This window comes from Anolis sagrei, chromosome 9 (genome assembly GCF_037176765.1).
Source record: "Anolis sagrei isolate rAnoSag1 chromosome 9, rAnoSag1.mat, whole genome shotgun sequence".
In the NCBI taxonomy this organism is placed as follows: domain Eukaryota; kingdom Metazoa; phylum Chordata; class Lepidosauria; order Squamata; family Dactyloidae; genus Anolis; species Anolis sagrei.
In genome coordinates this window covers 21,017,302-21,023,301 of record NC_090029.1, presented here as the reverse complement: position 1 = coordinate 21,023,301, position 6,000 = coordinate 21,017,302, and positions in this window count along the sequence as shown.

Sequence of the window (6,000 nt, the reverse complement as noted above, 5' to 3'; positions counted from 1 at the left end):
TCCCATTTTGGTATAGTCTGAATTTTTAAAGCTGTGTTTTCTTTGTGTCTCAAGTTTTGGATTGGGAAAAAAGGCAAGCTATAAATACCAGCATGTAAACAGCACGGCCCTTGGCTGTGTTGGCTGGGGACTTTTGGAAACTGCAGTCCTCAAAAAAGAAGACTTCCAAGGTCAGGACAAAGCAGGACATAATATGAAAGCTAGACCTGGGAGAACTAATTCTTATGATATTAATGGGATCCGAGAGGAGGAGGATTGGTAAGACTTTGGGATTTCAGGATGTCATTTGGTTGGATTTATGGCTCAGTTTTGTGCGTTCAATGCTCTTCCCTTGTCACCATAAGTGACAAGTGTCACAATCAGTGGGAATAAAACTGGGGGTGTTGGTTAGCAAGGCATTACTAACCTTGAATTAATTATATTGCATCAGCAATTATGATTTGGAAAGCAATAAACAATTCATTTTGACCGGCAGCAAAGTGACATGAGCTAGGAAACAAGAACTATGGAATAAAACTTGGAGTCATGACTCAAATATTGGTCTCCAGAGTCAGAGTCCAATGCTCAAACCATTACAATGTCCTAAGTAAATGTAAAGGTTCCCCCTTGACATTAAGTCTAGTTGTGTCCGACTCTGAGACTCTGGTGCTTATCTCCATTTCTAAGCCGAAGAGCCAGCGTTGTCCATAGACACCTCCAAGGTCACGTGGCCAGCATGACTGCCATCGAACGCCATTACCTTCCCGCTGGAGTGGTACCTATTGATCCATTCACATTTTCACATTTTTGAACTGCTAGGTTGCCAGAAGCTGGGGCTAACAAAGGGAGCTCACCCCATATGCGGATTTGAACCGCCGACCTTCCGATCAGCAAGTTCTGCAGCTTAGTGGTTTAACCTGCTACAAAAAAAAACCAAAAAAAAAAAAAACAAAACAAAAAACATTACCGTGCAGAAAAATATAAAACCCAAGCCCAGAATGAATCCCAAACTGCAATGATTTTCAATCCATCCAGGATTCTCTGCAATAAGGGTCACACTTTCTCGCCGCATGTCCAATATTTCGACTCTTCTTTCCATCCTTACTAGCCAGTTTTGTGCACATTCTTTGGCCAAATGCTCCAAGCCTCGTTAATATGATGACGAGAAGGGCTGTTTTGCACATGCTAATGTGGGTTGAGAGCTGTTTGGGCTTGGAGCCGATGGTCTCCTTCCTTGCCCTTTCGCCCTCTCCCTGGACATGCTCCAGCCTCCTTTTCCTGCCCGGCAGGAACCTGCGCTGATCAAAGGCAATGGCAGGAGGGGAAAAGAGGAGGGGAAAGAGAGAAAACTCACTTGATCCTCAACCCTTGCTGACAAGCAAAGCCAGAAGCTCATGCAGCGATGGCTTTTTATAACTCGGATGAGAAATTATCCATGCAGGGATGTGCCCTGGGCAGGGTTTGCTGCCCTAGGCTGGAGAAAAGAGCAATGGGAGAGCCAGGGCCATCCCTCCCTCCCTCCTTCCTTCCTTCCTTCCTTCCTTCCTTCCTTCCTTCCTTCCTTCCTTCCTTCCTTCCTTCCTTCCTTCCTTCCCCAGCCATCTGTATCTTCCAGATAAATCGCCTTTTTGCTTGGTCATTGGATAAACAGAGACAGGCTTTCTCTATTTCTTCCCCAGTCTGTTTCCGCAGTAAAACTAAACAAACAAACAAACAAAAAACAGAGAAGCAAAGAGCCAAGTTGAATCTATCCAGTGTTACGTTGGACCTATCCAAATGTGAATCACACAAGGGACTAAAGATGGAAGAGCCTGCCTGATCTTGGAAGATAAACAGTGCCAGACCTGGTTAGTACTTAGAAGGGAGACTTCCAATAAACTCCAGGCTAAATAACAACAACAACAACAATAATCAGGCCTTCTTCTGTCTCCTTCTTCAGGGTTCCATTTCTGAGCCATCACCAGTTCTTCTCCTTGTCAACTTTTCCTTCAATCTTCTGCCCATGCAAGGCTTTGTTGTGCCAGCTGTCAGCTCTGGTTTGGAGTGCAGTTTTCTTGTACTGACTCTTTGTCTGCTGTGCTTTGAGAAGTTTCTGATTATTGGCTTCAATTAAAGCAGGTTCTTGGCTTTCCTTGACATATTCTGACAGGGCATCATGTTTTTCTTCTTTGACTGCTTGACTTGTAAAAGTCCTCTGCCCCCAGACTTTCTAGGCAGATAGAGCCGGTCAACATCACTGCGAGGATGTAATGAATTATGAATGGTCATGAGTTTTCTTGCTTTTCTGCCCAGGAGCAAGCCATCAGAACCAATGCAATTAAGGCCAGGACTGAAAAATCAGCAGATGACCCAAACTGACTGTGCAAGGAAGCGGATGAAACCATGGATTAGCTCCTCAGCCGTTGCAAGAAAATCACACAGACGGACTACAAACAGAGGCACAACTCTGTGGCCCAGATGATTCACTGGAACTTCTGTCACAAGGACCACCTGCCAACAGCAAAGAATTGGTGGGATCATAAACCTGCAAAGGTCGTGGAAAATGAACATGCAAAAATACTGTTGGACTTTCGAATCCAGACTGACAAACTTTTGGAACACAATACACCAGACATCACTGTTGTGGAAAAGAAAAAACTTTGGATTATTGATGTCACCATTCCAGGTAACAGTCACATTGAGGAAAAACAACCGGAAAAACTCAGCCGCTATCAGGACCTCAAAATCGAACGGCAAAGGCTCTGATTGCATAAACCAGTCCAGGTGGTCCCAGTGGTCATGGGCACACTGGGTGCCATGCCAAAAGATCTCAGCCGGCATTTGGAAACAATAAACATTGACAAAATCACGATCTGTCTATTGCAAAAGGCCACCTGACTTGGATCTATGCGCATCATTCGAAAATACATCACACAGTCCTAGATACTTGGGAAGGGTTCGACTTGGGATTTTGTGATACGAAATGCAGCATAGAGATCTCGTTTGCTGTGACATACTGTGCTTTTGTGTCAATAATAATAATAATAATAATAATAATAATAATAATAATGCCATCAAAGCCAGAAGTCAACAACAGATCCCAAGTGTAGATCCTGCAAGGAAGCAGATGAACCACCCGCTCTTCAGTTTTACAACGACCCTTCTGCACAAAACCAAGCAGGAATTGAAGGACCCCATTGTCTGGGAAGTGTAGTTGGTATGTTGTAATAGCTGGGTTTGAACGAAGGCAGCAACGAAAAGCTAGATTGCCTTGGGGATGTAGTGACTATGTTGGGTGCCTTCAGGTCAATCCTATGATATTACCGTATATACTCAAAGATAAGCTGAGTTTTTCAGCCCTTTTTTTGAGCTAAAAAAACTCCCTTGGAAGGCTTTTGATTATAGGTAAACTATAAATCCCAGCAACTACAACCCCCAAATGTCCAAGTCTATTTTCCCCAACCTGCACCAGTGTTCACATTTGGGCATATTGAGAATATTCATGCCAAGTTTGGTCCAGATCTATCACTGTTTGAGTCCACAATGCTTTACCTGGATGTAGGTGAACTACAACTCCAAAACTCAAGGTCAGTATTTTTTCTTGGTCATGGGAGTCCTGTGTGTCGAGGTGGGTTCAATTCCATTGTTGGTGGAGTTCAGAACACTCTTTGATTGTAGGTGAACTGTACATCCCAGCAACTACAACTCCCAGATGTCAAGGTCTATTTTCCCCAAACTCCACCAATGTTCACATTTGAGCATATTGAGTATTCATGCCAAGTTTGGTCCAGATCCATCATTGTTTGAGTCCACCGTGCTGTCTGGATGTAGGTGAACTACAACTCCTAAACCGAAGGCCAATGCCCACCAAACCTTTCCAGTATTTTTTGTTGGTCATGGGAGTTGTGTGTGCCAAGATTGGTTCAGTTCCATCGTTGGTGGAGTTCAGAAAGCTCTTTGATTGTAGGTGAACTGTACATCCCAGAAACTACAACTCCCAAATGACAAAATCCATCCCCTTCATATCAGATATTTACATGAACATTCCTAACAGTCGCAAAATGACAGTTATGGAGTAGCAATGAAAATAATGTTATGGTTAGGGGAAAGCACAGCATTGGTTTCCAGATGGAAGGCGGTCCCAGTCGGTGTTGGCTTGACTCGCGTTCCTCTTGGCACATTTCTCCCTTTCTCACTCCATTCGTGCCTCTTCAAATTCTGCAGCACTGCTGGTCACAGCTGACCTCCAAATGGAGTGCTCAAGGGCCAGGGCTTTCCAGTTCTCGGTGTCTATGCCAGAGTTGTTAAGGTTGGCTTTGAGCCCATCTTTCAATCTCTTTTCCTGCCCACCAACATTCCGTTTTCCGTTTTTAAGTTCGGTGTAGAGCAACTGCTTTGGGAGACGGTGGTCGGGCATCTGGACAACGTGGTTGGTCCAGCGGAGTTGATGGCGGAGGACCATCGCTTCGATGCTGGTGGTCTTTGCTTCTTCCAGCACACTGACATTTGTCCGCTTGTCTTCCCAAGAGATTTGCAGGATTTTCCAGAGGCAGCGCTGATGGAATCATTCCAGGAGTTGCAAGTGGCGTCTGTAAACAGTCCACATCTCGCAGGCGTATAGCAGGGTTGGGAGGACAATAGCTTTATAACAAGTCCCTTGGTCTCCCTACGGATGTCCTGGTCCTCAAACACTCTCTGTGTCTTTTGAAAAAATGCTGTGCTCACAGAGCTCAGGCGGTGTTGTATTTCAGTCTCAATGTTGACGTCTGTAGACAGTCCATGTCTCGCAGGCGTATAGCAGGGTTGGGAGGACAATAGCTTGGTCTCCCTACGGATGTCCCGGTCCTAAAACATTCTCTGCTTCATTTGGAAAAATGCTGCACTCGCATAGCTCAGGTGGTGTTGTATTTCAGTCTCAGTGTTGACATCTGTAGACAGTCCACATCTCGCAGGCATATAGCAGGGTTGGGAGGACAAGGTGCTTTATAAACAAGCACCTTGGTCTCTCTACGGATGTCCCAGTCCTCAAACACTCTCTGTGTCTTTTGGAAAAATGCTGCAAGCAGGCACCAGAAGTGGATGCAGGGAGCGTTTGACAACAAGTGCCCACAAGTGGCAACCCCTGCCAGGTCTCCCCTCATCTCTTTCTTTCTATTCTCTCTGCACTTGGTGGCATGGCGTTGACAAGCTTGCATTGAGATGTCTGGGCCCGTCAAGAGGGATGGCTCGCTCCCTCGAAGCTTCCCAAAGTAACACCTTCATTATCGTCAGGCGGGCGAGGAGCTGTCAGTGTTATTAATGGACAGCTCAGAGCTCAGGGCCAAATGCTTTGCTTTGACTAAAACACACCAAACAGGCAGATGGGCTCCTGCTCCACTCCTGCCTTCGCTTGCCCCAGATCACGAGTCCCAGTCCATTAAAACGTTTGAGGCCAGCAGTGCAAATGCGCGTGCTTGTGTCTTGGCTTTGATTGTGGAAAATATAACCTGGGCTTTGCATGATCATAGCCATGGCTTCAAAATTCAGAAGTGGCTCCTGTATGTTTGGGAGATAGGCTGTCCATTCCAGGCTTCAGTCAAGCGGATGCCATGACTTTGGGCATTAGGTTCTTCTGAGTTTTTCAGGTTGTCTGGCCATGTTCCAGAAGCATTCTCTCCTGACGTTTCACCTGCATCTATGGCAGGCATCCTCAGAGGTTGGAAACTAGGGAAATTGGGTTTACCTGTGGAATGATGTCCAGGGTGGGAAAAAGAAGTCTTGTCTGCTTGAGGCTAGTGTGAATGTTGCGACTGGCCACTTTGATTAGCATTGAACAGCCTTGCAGCTTCAAAGCCTTACTGATTGCTGTCTGGGGGAGTCATTTGTTGGGACGTGTTAGCTGGCCTTGATTGTGTTGTTGAAGGCTTTCATAGCCAAAATCTCTGGGTTGCTGTGAGTTTTCTGGCCATGTTCCAGAAGCATTCTCTCCTGACGTTTCACCTGCATCGATGTCAGGCATCCTCAGAGGTTATGAGATCTGTTGAAAACTAGGAATATTGGGTT